Below are 22,503 nucleotides of genomic sequence, written 5' to 3' on the forward strand. Positions count from 1 at the left end.
TATAATTCTACCGCATAATGAGGAGCTTCATAACTTGTACTCTTCTTCAAGCATAATTAGAATGATAAAGTGAATGAGGATGAGGTGGGCAGGGCATTGTAGCAGGAATGGGGGAGAAGAGGAATGCATATAGGATATTAGTGGAAAAGCCAGAAAGAAAGAGACCACTGGGAAGACCAAGGCATAGCTGGGTGGACAATATTAAAATGGATCTTAGAGAGATAGGATGGGCTGTTATGGATTGGAGTGATCTGGCTCAGGATAGGGACCAGTGGAGGGCTCTTGTGAACATGGCAATGAACCTTCGGATTCCATAAAATGCTGGGAAATTCTTGAGTAGTTGCAGAATTGGCTTCTCCTCAAGACGGGCTCAGCTCTTTAAGTAAGTATGTATAATCCTACCGACCGCACTATGGCCCTGGGTTCGACTAGGCCTCTAATACAAATGAGTACCAGGAATCTTCCTGGGGTAAAGCGCGGCCGGCGCGTAAGGATAACCTCACCGCCATCTCTGATTCGATTGTCTAGAAAATCTGGGAGCCAACAAGTAAAGATTAAAGCGGTGCTTCTAGAGCAGCCTGTTTGGTTGGGGGTGGGAGGGGGAGAGAGGGCGGTTTTAATATGCTGTCAGTAGCTGGACTATACACTCGTACAGCGACAAGTGGTAGGACAAATGAATGATGAACTGGAAATAAAAACCACAAAAAACAGAAGTCATGATAGCCGGTGTCCTGACCGAGATTCCCGGGTACGTGAAGACCATTACCATTATCCCAGGGGTTCTGTCTAATTTACTTATACTTATTTACGATTTACATAATAACATCAGTATCTCTAAATATAGAGCATCGAATTATGGTGTCGTGAAGAATGAATTGGAAAGGATTTGACAGGAAGCAGTCATGAGAACATTTAAGGCATGGTATGGCTGAAGAAACCCACATAAAAATCTCAATCAGAATATGAGCTCTCCGAGTCGAGGCTTAAAAGCAGTGCTTCTAAATATGAAGCATGGTTGCTGCCCACCCAATCACTACACTGGTTCCCGTCGTCGCACTTTTCTGATATTGATCAGACTTTACAGCGCACCAATCCGCTGTCTGAAGGCTGTTACGTCATCTCGGACTGCTTCCCTTGCTCTGAACCCAATTTGGCAGATCCTCACAACCGCAACATTCGAGTTAAGAAGCCCCTGAATTCCTAATCACACCGCTCTGCAAACCTTCAATTATAGCCTGGGATGCCTATTGGCTGTAACAGTTAATTCCCAAGAGATCCAAATGGAGCACTGACCCTTAGAAGTATATACACATCTCATGACAGAGCGAATTAATGGTGGATGCGGACACATTCGGCAAAACTGACAAAAGTCTCCTTTCCAGCAACTGTATAGTAGACTAATTACCACACTCAAGACCCATATAGTTAAAGCCACAATAAGAAACTATTCACCAAAAGAGAGATAAACAATTGAGAAATTTGTACCACCGCATGACGGAATGGAACGATATTAGATTCGGTACTTGCCTCAGATGGATCGAAATTTCCAAATGCAGCCAACTGTTTTGGATTTAGACCTTTCCTTTCAAAATGAACTGATGCTCCTTCAAACGATAATTTCGAACTTAAAACCAATAGATTTATCTCTGCCCGTCCTATTGACACGATTCATTAACAGTGCACAATCGCCTCCAGTCCCACATTTTCATGTGTCACCGAACGGGAACAAACAGGTATACTGCCACGTCATGCTAGGCCCTCTTCGTCTCACGTTGAAAGAACTTGGGATACAAAATGACGAGCAAGCAATATCAGCCCTCTCGGTAAGGGAAAAGGGGTGTGGGCAAGGCACTGCAAACGTCACATAAGTAAAGTTCCTCACTAGATGAGACGTCGAAGCTGGTGGAGGAACGTGAAAACCGGACGAGAGTCCCAGGACATTCAAGTCCGGCACAATGGACGCCAACCTAAGTGTAACTTCCCATGCAAATATTATTCACTGCGTTTTCTTAAGCTGTCAAGGAAAGGCAATTTAATTCTTTCGGTTGTATGTGTCTCATTTCCTTTAAGAGAGTGAGAAACTAAGGCCTTCGCTTAAGTTACCTAGTATCCAATAATTTTGCGTCAACTTATTATTATTATTCCGGAATCTTCCTGGGGGGTAAAGGGGGGACGGCGCGTAAGGCTGACAACCTTACCACCATCTGCGAATCGACTGTCTAGATAATGTGGGACTCTCAACGTCTCACATCGCTATGGGCCTCCATGGGCTGTTACAGGGATAGCTTTACTTTTCATTATTATTATTATTATTATTATTATTATTATTATTATTATTATTATTATGTTGTTGTTGTTTGTCCATAATGTAATTACCTGTATCTAAACTTTACTGTGTTTGTAACTGGCCTTGTGGCTGTTGGCTCAGAATANTGCAAGGAGCTGCAATATTCCTTTAAGTGGGAAATCAGTAAGTGTTTAAAATATAGCTTTAAAATACAACATCCTATAATTTTGCCTGTGGTTCTGTATGGCTGTGAAACTTGGTCTCTGACATTGAGGGAGGAACATAGACTGAGGATGTTTGAGAACAAGGTGCTGAGGAGAATATTTGGACCGAAGAGACATGAAGTGACAGGAGGTTGGAGAAAACTGCATAGTGAGGAGCTTCATAACTTGTACTCTTTCCAAGTATAATTAGAATGATCAAGTCAAGGAGGATGAGGTTGGCAGGACATGTAGAACGGATGGGGAGAAGAGGAACGCATATAGGATGATGATGGGAAAGCTAGAAGGAGAGAGACCACTCGAAAGACCAAGGCGTAGGTGGTTCGATAATATTAAAATGGATCTTAGAGAGATAGGATGGGATGTTATGGATTGGATTGATCTGGCTCAGGATAGGGACCAGTGGAGGGCTCTTGTGAACACGGTAATGAACCTTCGGGCTCCATAAAATGTTGGGGACTTCTTGAGTAGCTGCAGAATTGGCGGCTCCTCCAGAAGGGCTCAGCTCCATGAGTAAGTAAGTAATTATTATTATTATTATTATTATTATAATAATCATAATCATCATCATCAATTTGACGATTCTCTCACTTCTTCAGACTATACAGCGTCAAATGACATGCTTAATGATAAATAAGTTGCAAATTGTGGAATTCGCCACGGCAGTATTTAAGGTTTTGTCTGTATATACGGACAGAGGAGAACAATGGAAACATTAATCAGGGCCGCTTTCTGGCAATATACTTGAAACAAGAATCCTCACAATAAAAATCAGGATTGCCAAATCCTCCAATGCCATGTTCAGTCATCTGGAATATTGGATTTAAAGTATGTTTCTATTCACCGAGTCAATTCTGGGCTTCAAATCCTTTGTAGTGTAAGTCAGGCTGGAACGGTATTCAGTGCAATACAAGTGTTTGACAGGGACCCTACACAGATGAGATGAATCAATTATCTCTCCTTCCTTTGCGGGACATTAAACGTCGAAATTAAACTTCACTTATTTACTTTATTTTCTCCTTCTTCTAATCCATTTTGTTGAGAATTCTTTATCTGAAAGCGAGACAACACGGAGCTGACAATTCTAGCTGTACCAGCCGGACCCTAAGGCCATTTAAATGTGACGAGACACGTGGGATGCCCGGAAAGTCCCCCGGGGATTTAGGAAGTTATGTTTTCATAATATTTAAACACATCACGGAAATAATTAGCTGAAATGGAGTTTAACTCAAAATGATTCTGTCATTTAATGTCCGTGTTTCTCTCTCCGCACGACTGGTATCTATCGGACACATATAAGATCATTTCCGTTTTCAGGTACAAATAACGGCAGTGATTCGCTGCTCGAATCGGCCACGGCCTTGATTCCGAACGAGCTGGAGTACTTGTGACGTTCTAGAATCGGAATCAATAAACGTGAAGGTCCATGGGCTTTGAGACGTCGAGGCTCTCACATTTTCTAGACAATCGGCTCACATATGGTGGTGAGATTGTCAGTCATATGCGCCTGTCTCCCTGTACCCCTAGGAAGATTCCTGGTACTAATTTCTGTTACAGGCTGAGTCGATCCCAGGACCATACTGCGACTGGAAGGGTTAGGCTAATTGAAGAAATCCAAGGTGATCTTTCCGAATTTCGGCCGGGACACCGGCTATCCTGACATGTTTTTCGGGGTTTTATTTCAGCCGAATTTCGGAAAAGACGTCTATCGCGTCTATTACTCTACAATCCGAGGCTACATAATCTAGAGCGTCGTAAAAGAACTGACACAGAACCAACTTTCAGCACAGTCCCGATATGTCAACTGGTGTAGGAAATACAGCCCACTCAGTCGATATGCCAATCTCATGTTTATTTCTGCACGGAACGCAGACACCATACAAATTCAGACTGGAGAAGAGTACGACTCCGCAGTGTTCAGCTTCTTTATCTGCTACTCATCAGTACCTCCGGCTTGGTTACATTTGAAATTAATGTGAATGAATTAGTTGGTTGAGGCACTATGCTACAAGCCCGAAGTTCGCGGGTTCGAGTCCCGATGAGGTGGATATTTTCAATTAATCTAATCCTTTCAGCCGCACTATGGCCATGGAGTTGACTCAGCCTCTTACATTACTAAGTACCGGGTATCTTCCTGGGGGGTCAAGGGCGGGCGGCGCGTAAAGCTGACAACTTTACCGCCATCTGTAGGCCGACTGTCTAGAAAATGTGGGAGCCTCGACGTCTCACAAACCTTATGGGCCTTTATGGCTTGTTACAGGGACAGCTTTACCTTCTACCATGAATTAGTCTCCTGATTAATCCAGTATTCTACCCCGACTTTTGGAAGAAAATAAGACAATGCACTCTTTGATTCTCGGGATTATGTCGGAGTGTCTCCAGATACTTCCATAAATTTATCTCACTTGCAAGTGTGAGATTTAGGAATGTGTTTTTTTTTTGTGTGTCATACTTAAACTGCAGCTGATGCCCTAACTTAAAACCCAGTCATTCATTCATCAATGGCTCTACAGCCATTTGTTGGGCCGTGGCCTCTTCTTCAGTTTCGTAATCTTTTTATACAGACGGTAGGACTCCTTGGACGGGGGATCAGCCCGTCGCAAGGCCGCTACCTACACACAGGACAACACACACACACACATAATAAACCCACACACAGATATCAATGTCTTAAATGAGATTCAAACCTATGATCGCAGCGTTCGAGAGAGAGAAGACAGTTGATGGCTTAGACCGCGAGGCCATTGTGATCGGCTACCTGAAATCCAATCTCCCATAAATTTATGTTGAGAGCCACAGGACACTGACATTGGGGTGACGACCTGGTTAGAACGTTGGAAGAAGTATAGGGGCGTGATACAGGAAAATGCGGGTGGAAGTCAAAACCTGAGAAGAGTCTCTTTTTGTTCAGAAGTTAAAATGAAGAAATTCCACCTCGACAGACAAATTCAGATAACAGTCAGCCCACATTTTAGTGTAGCGAACTTCCACTGATATGAGAAATTTAATGATCTTAACCCACATAATGAAGGAGCAACCAAAGGATGCTAGCTGGGAGATCGTGAGGCATCTGGGAGAACTTCATTAAATTTTTTAATGTGGTTTGGTTTATTTTTACACTGTCGTATTAATCTGGAGATGATGAAGTTGTTAAAAAAGAAATTAGTGGCAGAAAGCTTCCGCAGCACTCGTGTGAAAGCTGAGACGGGTCGACACGCGGAAGTGTTACATTTTGATTAGCTGCCGAGTTTGTTACAGCTGACAAACCAGAAGCGAAGGGAGTTCCATTTTAAAGTACACAGATCTTATAAACGCGTTTCAAATGAAGGAGGGCTCTTTAATTATGAGAATTTTGAAGTTCGTAACTTAACGACGCTGTCAGCATCGGCACTACACAGCGTCGATGATATGATGATTAATGAATATGGAGCAGTTGGTGGAATACTTACGTACTTTATAGTATCCAGCAAGTTGATACAAGGATTCGGACGTATATGCGAGAGGTTCCCAGATCGATTCTAGATCGAAACATTTACTATCTGCATTCAAGATTTGTGACGTTTTCTCACTCCCTAAAGGCAAATGGCAGGATACTATTATGACATGTAGGCCAGCTGCTAGGTAACGACCGCAAAAGAAGCAGCTATACAACAGCAATTACTGAGTAACGGCTTGTAACAGAAGAACGATGTTTCTGCGCGGTCCGTGCCGAGATATTATAAACAGTTAGCAAGAGTCAGTTTAGTTGCGTTGGCTGGGGGAGTGAGTGAATTAGATAACCCCTGGGGTTTCGTCTCTGTGAGTTGTTGCTGTGAGAATCTGGTAGCTGAGGTCGGAGATACTTCGGGAACCAAGAGGAAGGGGAACGTCCGCCGTTATAAGCCGCTACCAAGCAACGGCTAGTGAAGACGTGACTGCGGAGAGTAGTGTAAGTATGTGTGTGTGTGTGTGTTTATATAATAGTGAGCTGTAAAGTGTAGTCACGCGCTGTATCAAAGAGGCCAATAAATCCGGTCATTAGTTCAAACCCCGTCTATAGTCACACTCATACATGTGACACTATTTTAAACTGCAGCATGGCCACTTCCTTCTTCATCTCTCCAACACATTATCATTATCACCCAATTCCTTTGCGTCCCTCTGAACTAATGACGTCATTAATTGAATTAAGAAATAAATATTAACTCCTTCATAGAGGGTCCTTCATCATCCTTTATAGTTACTCGGCTTCTCAAGAAGTTCCTTGGTTTTATATAATACATCACTAATGCGCTCACACACTCCAACATTTGACATTATCCTGGGCCAGATGAAACCAGCCAATATCGTTATAACCTTTGCCTGTACGACCCATTATAATATTATCCTCCCATCTACGAATGGAACTCCCACTTTTCCACTTCGCCTCTAGTTTTCCGACTAAAAGTGCTACATGCCCGCCCCATCTCATCCTCCTTGACTTCATCATCATAATGTTATTAGGTGAAGAGTGTGAACTTTTTGAGTTCCTAATTATGTAATTTTGTCCGTTCTCTTCTTTACTTTAGACCCAGACATTTTCCTCATTGCCATGTTCTCAACATTATCAGCCTATGAGCATGTTCTATCGATAAGTTCCACGGTTTTCTACATTAAAAATATTTAACATACAACATCACTGGCAAAAATCAAATGACATTCAGACCTGGCTGTTCTCAGCAGAATTTAAGGCTACTAACTGATATAAGGATTGTAGGGTGTGTATAGGTTACTGCAGGGAATTAATTTCAGTGTGTTACACTCTTGTTCGCAATGCAGTTGCAACCACTGTCCCGCTACACCACGTGTAGGAGCACAGCCTCTACAGATTTAGTTCAATTAAGTGCAATATACAGTCGTGCGTGTTACGTTACAAGGACCCACCCACATTTCATGCTGACAAAGTTGTTATTAAGGCTAACATGCTTCCGCGGTCGCCATGTTGGTATGCTGTATTGTTCTAAAGAAATGTAATGACAACCAGTCAAGTGTTTCGTATCATGCAGAAGTCTGATTGGGGGCGACAGACAGAGTGACACAGATACTCGTACAGCTCGCTAATAGGATTCCGGCGTCCTTTAGAATCCTAATAAAATGTTGATTGATTGGCGGGTTTACAGGGTATTGGTGATTCGTGACTGACAGCGCATCAATCATAGGAGATTTCAGGTCTTCACAGCGGCAAGTATGAAGATTACTGTCTTCTGGTATATGACGCCGTGGGATTGATAGGATCCAACGTTTCGGAGACACGAAAACCCTCCATCTCCAGGGTGTACTTATCTATCAGACTTCACTGCCTCGCATTCAATAATACAGTAATCTTCACATGAAATATTAGTTCAAGCTCATATTATCATTAAAAATATCTGAGATTTAAGTACCACTTAAAAACGTAAATAAATATAACTACTGAAACTCATGAAACGTGAATATGAAGTTATTCTTCGTTGTCGCAGAAACGTCTTTACCGAGTTCTTGCCTAGCAACGATAAGGGGATACACAGGCAGACCCACAGACTCTCCTTTGACAAGACACGGATCGTACAGAAAGTGACGCGTCCAGCAGTTCCACTGTTGCATGTATTAGTTGCCAAGGGAACGCGTTTACCGAGCCGTTGCCGAGCACCGAATTGAGAGATAAGCTTAACCAAGCCTTTGCCTAGCAACGACAGGAAGGATACATATACAGACACGCAGACTGATGGGAGGGATATATGAAGCACGCCGTTGAGATCGGCTCAGTCGAAAGACGTACTTATCAAGTTTCATAAAGATTTATTCAGATCTTAAAAAAATGATGGGAGGATTCACAGACATACAGATTACATGGTGATCGCATAGGCATGCTTTTATTCGTATTTCTTCAAAATAGTGAATGCAGGCTAAAAGTAAGATATGGGATGTAAGTAACCTAACCTAATTTTGGAATTGACAGTTTCTCGGCGCCATATTTAACGGTCATATCTCTATGACTCGAACAATATGAATTACTTATTGACACAAATGTTGCAAACTCGGTCTCAAGTGCCTCGTTCGTCAAATAAAATATTCAAATGACGATATTAAACGTTTCACAACGTATGAAATATGCATGGGGTTACCATGGCGACTCTAAGGATAGGCTCTGCTCCATAAGTACCAGTGACTTAAACGTTACAGCACAGTAAACGCTAACACCGATTTAGTGTAACAATTCCGCACTAAGGAACAATCTTATTCCTCTACGTCCCATATAAATGTGTGGGTAGGACAGAATTATACCTCGCAGTTCTGTCTGTTTTATGAGACGGTACTTTTGATACAAGAACATTCTCATTGAACTTGAGGTCGTAAACTTTTTACGTTCAATTTCCCCCTCGTGTGTCAGTTGTGTCCAACTATGTACTTCAAACGTAATATAACTTTCACAGTTCAGGGCTTATAGGCAAGAATGGAGGAATGGTATCTGTAAATACTGTTCTTCACGAACGCAACAGCTTCTGTCGAACCTAGACGGGAAAGGAACGTATAACAACTCAATGAGTTTATTTACCTAGCGGTTCAGGTACCACATTAAAGAGAGATAAGAGGTTAGGTGTAGAATTCATAAAGCATACTCTTCTATTGCTCAGATATCTGGTTCTATATGCCCGTCGATAATATTGTTATTATACTTCTGTGAATAAATTATTATTTGAGTACAGATGCCGCATAAATGCCAAAAAAGTTCAAGTTATCTCTGTTAACAGGCTGTGGGGGCCAATTAGGTTGTGAGCCATCGAGGCTCGCACATTTTATAGACAATCAGCACACAGAAGGCAGTGAGATTGTCAGCCTAATGCGCCGGCCGCTCTTTAACCCCAGGAAGATTTCTGGTATTCATTTCTGTTGGAGACTGAGTCGACCCCAGGGCCATAGCGCGGCTGGAAGAATTAGGTCAATTAAAAAATCCAATGACTTCGTTAGGACTCGCAACCGCGACCCTCCGGTTTGTAGCATAGTGCCTCTGCCTTTATCGAACGTCCCCTGCCAGTTTCGTGCCAGAGCCGTACTTGTTATTACTGACCTACACACACACTGTGTAATTTTATTTGTGATCTATGCCAAATCGAATTTCGCATGAGTAGCTCAAATAATTCGATAATTATCGTCATAAAACAGATACCGAAAGAATTTCCCATGCCCGCATAACTATCATGTTGTTATTTCACATTCCACCAAAAAGACTTAATGAGAGTTGAATATTGTTTCGAAAAACAATTACCATACATGATTTTAGCATCCTAAATTAAGTTACTCTAGAATCATTCCCACCTCATAAAATCGCATGCCCATCATACTGTTATTACTATAGGAAATTATAGAATGACGATGGGGTGTCGTCTGTAAAACAAACAAAGTTTCATAAAATCGGCTCAATGGCTCAAAATTTCAAGTAGAAGGAGATATGCCGGTCATGGTAGCCGACGGTCTAAGGCATGTACTCGTACTGTCTTTGCTCGCTCTGAAGCCAGGATCGTGGGTTCGAATTTCACTCAAGGAATGGATGTTTGGTGTGTGTATGCGCTTATTCTGTGTTTGTGCAGTCCTGTGTTTAGGCAGAGGCCTTACGACGAGCTGATCACTCGTCCAAGGAGTCCTACCATCTGTAAAATGATCATGAAACTGAAAATCAGAGGCCAGAGCTCAAGGGGGCTGTAGAGCCAGTGAAAGAAGAAATAAGGAAGGATATATAGAGAGATACACACATAGCCAGACACATGCATACAAAGTGTATTGTAATCTCATAATCCTACCATCGCCGGTCACGGTAGCCGAGCGGTCTAAGGCATGTACTGTCTTCGCTCGCTTGGAAACCGGGATCGTGGGTTCGAATCCCACTCAGGGCATGGATGTTTAGTTTGTGTGCGTGCCTTTTTCTGTGTTTGTGTACAGGTAGAGGCCTTGCGACGAGCTGATCACTCGCCCAAGGAGTCCTACCGAACGTGTAAGATCTAGAAAAACCGAAGTGAACGGAGAAGTTCATGGAGGTAGGCCAAGGCCCACTGGGGCTGTAGTGCCAAGGGGGGGAGGGGAATCCTACTATCTTCCTTAATGAAAGCAATTAGGCTAATAAGGATACAAACGTAAAGAAAATACGATACTTAAAAATGAATTAAAATTGTATAAGACGCTGTTCCTTGGACTGAATGACAAGTCTGGACAATAAAAGAAAATAATTCTAGGATTACGGCTCTGAAAATGCGATTTCTGAGACCAGCAGCAGAACTTACAATACGATATCAGAGGAAAAGTAACATCTTCGACGAAATGAATTCGGAGACTGGTAAATGTATACAGAGAATTTCAGACTAAGGAAATAAGTTGTGGGGGCAGCTTTAAAGGGAGCTGCAGAAGGTGCAAGCAGTAGGAGGACACGTCCGGCCGTACTGTCACTGTTCACGCTGTCATATTGCTACAACTGGAAGACGAGTGGCCGTTGTAACATACTAAAACCGATTTCAATTGGATCTGACATCTTCGGAAGGCAAAGATGGCATATAGCTGTACCAAAGTAAGGCATCCAGTTTAGGAAATTGGTCTTTCAGTTCGCGTAAAACAATTCGGAGCGAAGAAAGTATATATTCCTTCTTTCATTCTGTTGTCACAGAAATAGAATAGAAACAAAGATAAAAATTCTTCTTGTGTTTTTGAAATCTACAAAAAGTATAACAGAATATTTGAAAGTAAATAGGAAAACAAGTCTCCTACTGATTTCGGGTTCTCGCAACGTCAACTATCTCCTTCTGGGATGTGACGTCGTCTAGTTCTGTGGAATTTCACCGACGTTTCGGAGGAACTTACTGACTTCATCAGACTTAGCCGAGCAGGTAACTACTGAGCAATAAGCGACAAGCTGGGACCTTACATTGTTAACTGAATTATTATAATTTCTGTTCTAACAATATTGTGACATGACGCCTAAAACCTGGAATAGTCCATCGCCAGCCAACGGCTCGCTAACACACGCTTCCGTGATAACAAGCAGGAATAATCCATTGCTGGACAACGGTTCCTGCGGCAACGGTTAGACACAGAAAAACAGAATAACAGAGGAACTGTACGACATGGTGACTTATATTCGTTTCGCCCGAAGTTATAAGAAGGAGCCGTCATTCGAGAATCCATTTCAGTAGCAAGGGATGCTTCGTTCGGCATTCGACATTCAGTCAGAAGTTGAATGTTCGGTTGCGGAAGGTTAAGCAGCGGACAACGGATGTTGAAGAAGTGACCGATTCGTAAATCACAATGAAGTCAGTCACATGGAAGAGAAGACACTTGTAGTCCAGCAAGGAACGGAGCGAATCTTAGTCATTGTTTGTGAGCTGTCATAATTGACTGTAATTGTAATAGAAATGCCAATAAATCCAATAATCCAATACAGAACCCGTTGTTATTCGTCACGAAACCCCGGACACGTGATAATATCAACGATTCTCAGTATTTCTGACCACCCTGTATAGCAGGCATTAGAGACCACTATCATATTGTACAAAAATATCTGTTCGTTGTACATAAAAGATCTAAAATTACTCTACGCATTGGCTTATGTATCGTCCGCCTCTATTTGATGTAAATTGCAAAGCTTTCACAGTCAGCACTGCTTTCTCATCAAAGGACTGGACTGAATATTACGTTATTAATGTTACAGCTAACATCAAAGCGATATGAAATTTCCATAAGGAAGTATTCAGTTCTTGATATGCTAAAATCAAAGCTGATCTCGAGGACAGAGAATGAAGAATCCAGAGGTGCATAAAAAACAATGCTGACTTCAATTCATTTATCTGAATAGCGGGGAAGGAGGGGCAATGTGGAACAAAATTTTCCTACCCGATTATATGTATCTACTTCATGAACTATATTATTCGTTACTACACGGTGAGAAAGATAAAGTTGTCCCTGTACTTTAACTAAGTATTATGCCACGTTTTCTTGATCTTGGCACTAGTAGGAGGTAAGTGGTCAGTTTCGCGCTCCGGCCACTTTACCTTTGGGGAAAGAGCCCGGTACCCATTAGAAAGGAGGCTGGGTAGGCCCCAGAGTCGGTCTGGACGACGTGGAGAAGAGAAAATTCTTGACCCTATCGGGACTCGAACTCCGACCTTTCGCCGTCCCACCTGTAACCAGTCACTGTACCGTTTGCGCTACCCCGGCTCCTCGTTATTGGACGGTAGAGAAAAAAGTCTTATTGAATTTACTTGTACTTATGGCTGCGGTCTTTCTGGAATGTGACGTCAAGTAGTCTGGTAAGTATGTATAACGTTTCACAGTACCTGCTGTCTCTATCTCCAAGTTAAATAGTGCCAAATTTAGGATCTTCTGGAATGTGATTCAGGGAATATTCATGGGTGAGATTATGACGCTGTCAGCAGTTCTCATGGTAAAAGATTCGAAAGAATTTGACAGAAAACCGTCGTGGTCTTATCGAGGAACTATCCCGGCATTTACCTTGAGGAAAATCATGACTTTATATCCCGGTTGAGATTCGATCCGAACATCTCCGGAATACGAACATAAACATTACCGCTAAGCCAGCCTGCTGTGTACACCGTGTAGTTTAGTAAACATGCATTAAAGTTCTTGAGCAAACTGCTTCCTCCTTCTTTAACATGTGACTCTTCTACCCAGAAGATGGGTGCAGCACGATCCTCCAAAACATTTGTTTCTATCTACCAAACTACACGGCATCACATCCCACAGCACTTGACACCGCCATGAGTTCATTCCTTCGTCCTTTCACTTCTTTCGATGTCAGATCAAGTTGGCTGTGCTAAAGACTGGACATTGATAAGAGGTCAGTCTCTGTCCTATACAGGCCTACAGCTCCGTGACATCGTATCAGGCACAGAGACAACTTTTCTCTTGCGTACACTCTGCGCCCTGTAACCGCCTACAAAAGTCTTTTAGGGCCTATTATTGGACTTCTGTTGTTCGGCATCTACGCTCTCTTTTTTTGTTCTTCTCGCCTGATCATTCTGTGTTAATTCTCTTTTAGACTTGAAAGGATTCTGACGATGGTGTATACTATACTTATTTAGCTTGTTTTGGACTTCATCCATCATTTGGTATGTAAAAGACAAAAGACCACGACGTTTCCGAGACTGGATCTGTCTCTGTCTCAATCACTGGATCCAGTGATTGAGACTAGCTCTTTCTAACGGGGCCCAACTGAGTAGGTTTATCCTTCCCCATCCACCTGAAGACGGAGACAGATTCAGTCTCCGAAACGTCGTGGTCTTTTGTCTCTTACATACCAAATGATGGATGAAGTCCAAAACATGCTAACATAATTATTGAATTCTCTTGTTTTACACTTGCTGTCCGCGTACTACTTTACGTGCATAATGACTGCCTACATTTCCAATGGCGAGACAGCTACGGTGGTCTAATACAGCGTTATGACGAACGCACGTAAATGAATCCACTACCGAATACCGACAACTCTCTTCATGATGCTTGCATATATTTTAATTTTATTTTCCACTGTTTACCACTGTTTACTGGTAAAGAGATAGGACATGTTGGTAGAGGATATGTCGAGAAATGAATGTTTTTTTTGAGGTTCGAATATCACATGTTTTACGTTTTATATCCATTTGTGACCTATTTACTGACTCTCCCTCGTATGTGGGGAAATTATGACCGCTTATTCCGAGAATCATATGATAAACATTCATACACCATGTGGGAAAAACGGGGAGTTTTTTAATATTACAAGCATAACAGGGAGTACATATGACAAACACTGTGCTTTAAAGAATAAAATTGGCCGTGACCGCTATTTTCCAACTCAATTTAAAATAGGTTCTACATGCCAATCTCCTGATTTTATTCGATACCATGTAGTATATAGTTGATATAGGCTTGTTATAATGTATAACCACTGTATCAGTCGTTAAAATTCGGAGCGTTTAACGACATTTTTCAACTACCAATATACAGAAAATGTGGCATTGATTATTATAGTGCTTTATAAATGATCAATTGTGTAGGATATGGAAGTAAGCCGCATGGCCTATGTTAAAATTACTACTCTCCTAGCGCTTGCCTGGAGCGACTAAGAAAATTAATTACAGTAACCAAGAACCGGCCGCGTTACGAAGAAGGGACCTCCGAATATATGGCGGAAGTCCATGCCATTCAACTGCGGCATCTACTATAATATTCGTGGTCACGGAGCTCATACGAAGACCCAACGTTGCTTTATAAACTATACAGAAGAGAAGTGATTACATTACAGCAGTCTCTACGTTAATGCTTTATCACATTTTCGTACTACATTTCATCTCTATATGCGTATTTCATTCCTGTCTCTGAAAGACAAAGTGTCTTTATCACATTTTCGTACTACACTTCATCTGTATATGAGTATTTCATTCCTGTCTCTGAAAGACAAAGTGTCTTCCTTGAAGCGAGACACTAGTCTGTAAATCTACTGTAATGTCCCATGTGTCTCCCCGTTGCTCTGTCAAGTGAGAGTTTACTTCCGTTATATTATTATACACCAGTTTCATGAAAGGGCACCGCTGATAAGAGACAGTAACTTTCGTGTCTCTATACTGCTGACGCGATTCCAGTAGGTTCTGTTACCTCAACAAATCTGTAGGTTCCTAGCTCTTGCAGAAGCAATGACACAGGATTTTAGTCGGAGAACTTAATGGTAGAGACAAATCTGGGGTCTCAGACGTCGATGAAAATGTAATATTAAAATGTATCTTCAAGGAAAGAGGTTTAAGGATGTGGATTGGATTCACCTGCCTCAGAATAAGATCCGACGGTTGCATACAGCAACGAACCTTCAGCAAAGAACTATTTTCTAGAAGGGTTATGCTCAAAGTAGTAGAAAATAATAATAATAATTCAATTCTCTGTTTATTTACGTGCTTACTCGAAAGCGCAAGGGCCAATTATGAAGCAAGACAAAAGATACAAATAGAACAAACACATACACACAAACAGAATACAAAATAAGATAACTTGTATCGTTTAATGTAATAACGTCAATGGTGATGCAGTGATGAGACGTATAGACCTGTTTCTAGGCAACGACTGCGAAACAAACAACAAGACAACAGCCGTTGCTAGGCAGCAGATTCTTAACAAGCAACAGTTTAAAACTACAACAATAGAGGAACTGTTGGAAGAGGTATCTTCTACTCGATCAGTGCACTGGGTTTATATAAAGAGCACACTAGCCTGGGGGCTCAGCTGTCGGCTGAAAATCTGTGTAGAGAAAACTAGGAGGTTGGTATGAAATGGCCGCCAGCCTCGGACTTAGTCAGTTCAAGCACTGAGAGAATTGAAAGCGTGTAAGGGAGAAGACTTAGTCGGTGAAATTACACAGAAACTGAAAAAGCTATACTCTTAGAAGCCGTTACCAGAAAACGACTGGTGAAGACAGAGAAGACTTCGTGTCTGCTGTAATCACAGTGATATTTGGAGTGCGTAATTCCGTGAGACTGTTATAGTTACAGTGTTAAAATCTGTTACCAGGAAACGACTAGTGGAGAATGTAACAAACTGACAACTCTAGTCTGTGTGCGATAGTGAATTATGAAGTGTAGTAAGGAGTTGTATAAGTAAATCGACCAATCCACACTCCGTCTATAGTCACTCTTAACACGTGACACTGGAGATTCTCACGGCTGTGTAATGTGGAAGATGCACTAAAATCTTCTCTGTCGATCAGTCATGTCAATGTTGAGTTAAAAACCAACGTTGCGGAGGTCTCCTTCATCTCTCTCATCAGGGTCCATTATAGTCTGGGCTTATGCTTTTTCAAACTAAATTATTTAATTTATTCTGTGAAGTTGCAGGGGTCAGGACGAGTTAGGGCATTATTAGAGTCTGTAAGAATAATATTACTACTGGAGAATGCTAACTGAAAACTGAAACGCATGACGAAGAACCCTTGTAGAATTAGATGATACAGCTTTAATATTAATCGACGTTTACGCCACCGAGAAATATACTTTATACAGAATTTGAGGTTCTCACAACGGTGGGCATAAAGAGTTTTTCCTTCCGGAATATAAAGCTGTGTAGTCCGTTGAAAGACAACCGATATTTCGGAGGAACATGTTGCCTCCACTTTCAGGGTCGAAGAAGAAACCAAGCAAGAAACCAACGTGAAGCCAGGCTGCAAGCAGAGCTAGAGATGCAGGAAATATATTCCTTCGAAACGTCGGTTGACTTTAAACTGACTACATGGAGATATGTCGCAGAAGACAGAACTCTTCAAATAAAATTTTTGTCTGGTAAGAGGTATTTTATGAGAAATAAATCTTAAGCTTAATACCTTTCACTATCAATTCTAGTTTCCTTCTCCCCCTCGTTAAAGAATTCACCATCTCCGGACAGACACTTTTTCTCTCTTTTTGTCACCCTCTGTACATGGAGACGAAAAGCTTCACGGTTTGGAAGAAGGCTATATCGAGGGAGACGTTGTTTCAACATAATTCCCATTGGGCTCTCAGTTTCTTCTGCATCATTGCAATCCCCTTGTGACTCGACTAGCTCGAAACTTTCTTGTAAGCTGGACTCAACTTTGTCGATATGAAATACAGCTTTTATGAAGAGCGTAGTGCTGAAATATGTCCATGAAGATCCCTCAGAAGTATCAATCTGCCCGAGACATAGACCTTGAAAATTTTGTGAATTCTCTTTGGAAATAGCTCCTAAGAGATTTCCACTTAGATTTCATAGTTTGTACAGAAACGAAGCAAAATTGTGATTTTTACTTCTTTAATGTAACGGAAACATAATAAAAAATCATAACAAGGCCCGAGAACTTCATATTTTCAGAGCTGCATTTTTCTGTAAACCAGAGTTCCAGTTCCGTATATCAGAGACCACCACAACAACAATAATAATAATAAATAAAAACCTCAAATCTTATATACAAAAATTGTCTTGTTTTACCTTTCGGTTTTATATTTTTAATTTTTCCTTTTACTCGTGCTTCCTCAATAATTAGCCTGTTGGCTGTTAAGTTCGTAAACAATACAGGACTTAACATTACTTATAACATTATTAATAGTAGTAGTAGCAGCAGCAACAGTAGTAGTGGCAGTAGTAGTATCAGCGGTAGTAGTGGTGGCAGTAGTAGTAACAACAGTAGTAGCAGCAGTAGTCGTAAAAATAGTTTTAGTAGCAGAAGTAGTAGTAGTAGTAGCAACAGCGTTGGTAGTGGTATCAGTAGTAGTAGCAGCAGCAGAAATAGTAGTAGTAGAGTAATGGCCGATCACAGTGGCCGCGCGGTCTACGGACGAACTGCCTTCGCCAGCTCGAACCCTGGGGTCGTGGATTCAAATCCAATCCGAGGCATGGACGTCTGTGCGTGTTTATTCTGCGTTTGTTTGTCCTGTATGTAGATAGCGACCTTGCGATGATCTGATCCCCTGTCCATGGAGTCCTACCGACTGTGTATAGGATTACGAAACTGAACGAAGCGGCCAGAACCCAACAAAGGGCTGTAGAGCCACTGTTGAACGAAAGAAGTACTAATCATAAATATTTCTCGGTACGATTCTCGTGATTACAGAGTTCTTAGATTGTAGAGAGTTAATAATACTTCAGAATTCACAAAGATATTCAAGAAGTAAACAAAGATACGAAATGAACAGTACAAAGGCTTAATTAGCGAATATTTCTATACAGTGTCTTGCAACCGTAGGAAGCTGAGAGAGGCGCTAATTAATGTACTAACTTTTCCGGTTTACGGAGTTCATTTCTTTATTAAAATTTGCAGCCCTTATAAATAATGGCTCCAGGCGAGACCAGTGAAATTATTTCAAAGAATAATAAATTTATATAAAGGAGTAGCGAAATACACAACAACTACTGAAACACACATTGAATACAATTAAAAAATCAAAGTTTCCGTCGTGGAACCAGTAATTAGCATCCTTTTTTCGGCATGAACATTTTCAACTTAATTTTCAAAGTCTCTAACTCGTGGCATCCTCACTTAGTTATCAATTATTTACAAAGAATACATAGGCAAATACATATACTGCCTCGATTAGTGTTCCTACTTAAGTACAAAAGACACAAGAAAGTTTATGTACCGTATTTGTTACCATATATTATAATGTTCTCCCTTTGCATACATTTACGGGCATCCAGAATATTATGTTGCTGTTGTTCCTTAATCTTCATTTCTAATCTGTGGAGAAGAGAAGGGAGGGGCGGGGCGGGGAGGAGAGGAGAGCAGAGGAGAAGATATGAAATGAGGAGAGAGGGAAGGAACCAAGCTGTCAACGTTAAGCTATAACGGCAACGAGTGTCTGAAAATGCTGTACTGGTCCATGTAATGTAGATAACCTAATTCTGCGGTGTGTTTAAGTGTTAAAACACATATTTTAATCCACTAAGCCTCAACAATTAATTTCCCCGTTGAAGACAGAGACCTGACTTGGGGTGGGGCAACCGAGAGTAGCAAGCAAGTGACATTCCTGAAGAAGTTTAAGTGACGTAGAATCCCACATTGAAATGCTTACACTGTGTGACGGATGAGTCAGTACAATTGTTGGGTGGAGACAGCAGAGTACCTCCCCCCCACCCACTGAAAATCCAGGAACACTGTAACAGTTTAGAAACCTGTGTTTTTCACACTAGAATAAAATACACTCAACCTACCAAAAAGCAGACCACACAACTTCGAGTTGAACGTGACCCGGACTGTACCATAAAGTAGTAGCACTACTGATAAATGATCCGGTAGATCACAGACGTTTAGGAGGAACATACTGCCTCCATCCTCATGGCCAAAGAGTAAGCCAAGCAAGCCAAGGGTGGAAAAGGTGGTACGTATGTAGGCTAGGGTAGGAATCCTGGACGAAACAACAGCATGTTCTTTCGAAACGTCGGCAAACTACCACACAAATATGTACTTCTACATGGCCTCACATCCCAGTGACCGACGATAGGAGTCCAGGTCTCACACTGAAACAACTTTATTGCGCTCTTTTCCGAAGCGGTTCTGATACGTGCCGGACCACTAAGGAAGCTCAAGACGTATAAACAAAACTAAATGCAGTTTATGTTTTGAGGCCGACATGAGGAGCTCATAAGCACGTAAAGTGCATCTCATTACCGACGGACGGGCACTTAGTCTGATTATTCCTTGATGACGTACTCACAAATTAATGGCTGGCAGACAAGAAGTGGTAGAGTGTAATTCGATTAGGAAATCGCCAATTGTGGCAACAGACAGAGATTGGTCGGAAAACCATTATAGAGGGTAATTCAGTCAGAGGAAAATGAGCTTGGAAAATGAGACGGTGACTGTAAATCAGGATACGGGTGCAAGCTGGCTGACCTGGGGTGAAACTGGCTAGGGACAGATCTAACGTTACCCACTGCGAACAATATGCAATTCTGGGCCAACTTTCGTGCCTGAGACTTCTTAGTTTATTTGGAGGCACCTTAAAATGGAATCGTGTTTAGCAGTGTTACCATGACACTATTTTACAGCAAAAAAAAAAAAAAAGTACAAACTCGAAGGAACTTCCAAATAACAATTTTTCATAAAAAAATTACAATAGCTAAGGACATGGATATTACTGTGGGCAGATCTGTGTAGCGGTGGAATTAGTTAAGTCCTACATCCAGCCCGTGCAGCGCTTTATTGGCGCACTGTTACCATCATCTCATGCAACATCATCACGATTTTATTGCTTGCAGATATATAATTTAACTAACAAGATGAAGAGTTATAATCTTCTTGGTTGTGACTCCGTGTAGTTACGAGAGAGGTCGACGTTTCGTAAGAACACTTTTCCTCCAACTTCAAATTCGAAAAGTATGATTCTGCATGTGACGCCGTCAAATCTGATAGATCGCTACCAAAGTTTCAGAAGAAAGTGACGCCAACATATTTATCCTGAAGATGATGGGATCGTGATCCTCCGAAACTACTGCAATGTACATTATATGACATCCAGTACCAGAAGACGGTAATCTTGTGGAAATCGAAACGTCATGTGAAATTAAAAATACGCAAATAAAGAAGAAATTCGTCTTTCCAGATTGCAGCAACTGCAGTAATATATACCGTGAGAGGCAGCCCATTAAATGCGTGTAAAATAGGAGTGTTCATCTGTTTCTATATGTTTCCCCCCCTCCACCCCGGCACTACAGCCCCAGTGGACCTAGGCCTACCTCCATGAACTTCTCCGTTCACTTCGGTTTTTCTAGATCTTACACAATCGGTAGGACTCCTTGGGCGGGTGATCAGCTCGTCGCAAGGCCTCTACCTGTACACAAACACAGAAAAACGCATGCACACAAACTAAACATCCATGCCCTGGGTGGTATTTGAACCCACGATCCCGGTTTCCAAGCGAGCGAAGACAGTACATGCCTTAGACCGGCTCTATATCCTTTACTTGGGGCTTTTCCTCTAAGGCAGTACTTCACTGGATTCATCCGTTTTAGTTTTCAATAAACATCCACACGAAGACATCGATTTTCTGAATTATGAGATAATGAATTCTAGTCATGGCGTCTTATAGACAGGACTCCGAAACAGTACAGACCTGAACTTTGCTTTTACGATCGACCAGAATAGAGCGTCTTGTTCGTGATATAGTAGGCTGGGGCCCCAAAAGTATCTGGAGGATATGCCGCAGTCCTTACAGATAAGTAGAAGGACTCACATTGAAATCAACCCCGAATACTAATTTCCGGAATCTTTTTTCAGTTGTTGCCAAATTGTTTCGAAATTTGTTTTATTATTTTCGGAAATATGATGCTGTGTTCCGGTAGAACTACATGGTATCACACCTCAGAAGGTAATATTCTTCAAACTCCCCTCTGTGAGAACCTCAAATCCAATTTATTTTCTACTTTATTAACTCCCCATTCACACCGCTATACGAGTTCCCAGACTCTGGCTCGTAGAAAAAAGATTTAAGATCTTTTACACGGTAAATATCATATACTGTGTTCTTCAACATGTTATTTACGTTTGTGCACGTTTGACTCCCTCGGGGATTAGCTTCCGTGTGTTGTGTGTCTAGTTTAACCCTTTCATTTCTATGTAATGTGCCTTATCTTCCGTGTAATCTGTCCCGTGCCTTCAGATTAGTGTGTTTTATGTACTCAACCTCGAATGTGCAGCGTGCATCGTGCAGATAATGCTCTCCATGTAATGTCCCTCATTTCTGTACGTTGTGATCTCCAATGATGCTTAATTTCTTGCTTCCTCTGATGCTTACTCTCTGTAGCGCGCAGGCTTAATTCCAGTAGCTAATAATCTCATTTTACTTGGTGGCTAAATTTCTGCCAGTAAACGTCCACGCATCTGCGTCCTTCAGTAAGTCTGTCTGTCTATCTATTTATCTATATGTATCTATCAATTGTCCTACAGCGGCGGTCCGGAGCCGATGGTAGGTAAGGCACTCGGAGATTTGTGGTTGACGAAGTTACAATGGGTCAGGGTTTCTCCAAGTGCTTCGGTTTCCCCTGCCAATTCTCATTATACTAAACACTCCACACTCGTCTACCACCCGGGGCTGCTACAATGGGTCCACTAGCGGCCGCCGTACCAAGTAGACCCAGTCGGTCCCAACACCACAAATTAAAGAAAGATACCTCGCCGGGGTAGCGCAGTTGGTTTAGTGACTGGCTACGGGCTTGACGACCGAGGGGTCGGAGTTCGAGTCCCGGTAGGACCAAGAATTTTCCCTTCTCTAATCGTCCAGACCAGCTCTGGGGTCCATCCAACCTCCTATACAGTGGGTACCGGGAGCTCTTTCCAAATGGTGAAGCGGTCGGGGCGTGAAACTGACCACTCATCTTCAACTAGAGCTGAGGTCAAGAAAATATGGATCTATAGATCCACTCCACCCTTACGTCTTCATGGTGGAGTGCTTAATTAGTTAAGCACAGAGACAGGTTTACCTTACCTTTATCTCGCTCCAGGCCCATACAAGACACGGTGTGATA

The sequence above is a fragment of the Cryptotermes secundus genome, unplaced genomic scaffold (assembly GCF_002891405.2).
Source record: "Cryptotermes secundus unplaced genomic scaffold, Csec_1.0 scaffold342, whole genome shotgun sequence".
In the NCBI taxonomy this organism is placed as follows: Eukaryota; Metazoa; Arthropoda; class Insecta; order Blattodea; family Kalotermitidae; genus Cryptotermes; species Cryptotermes secundus.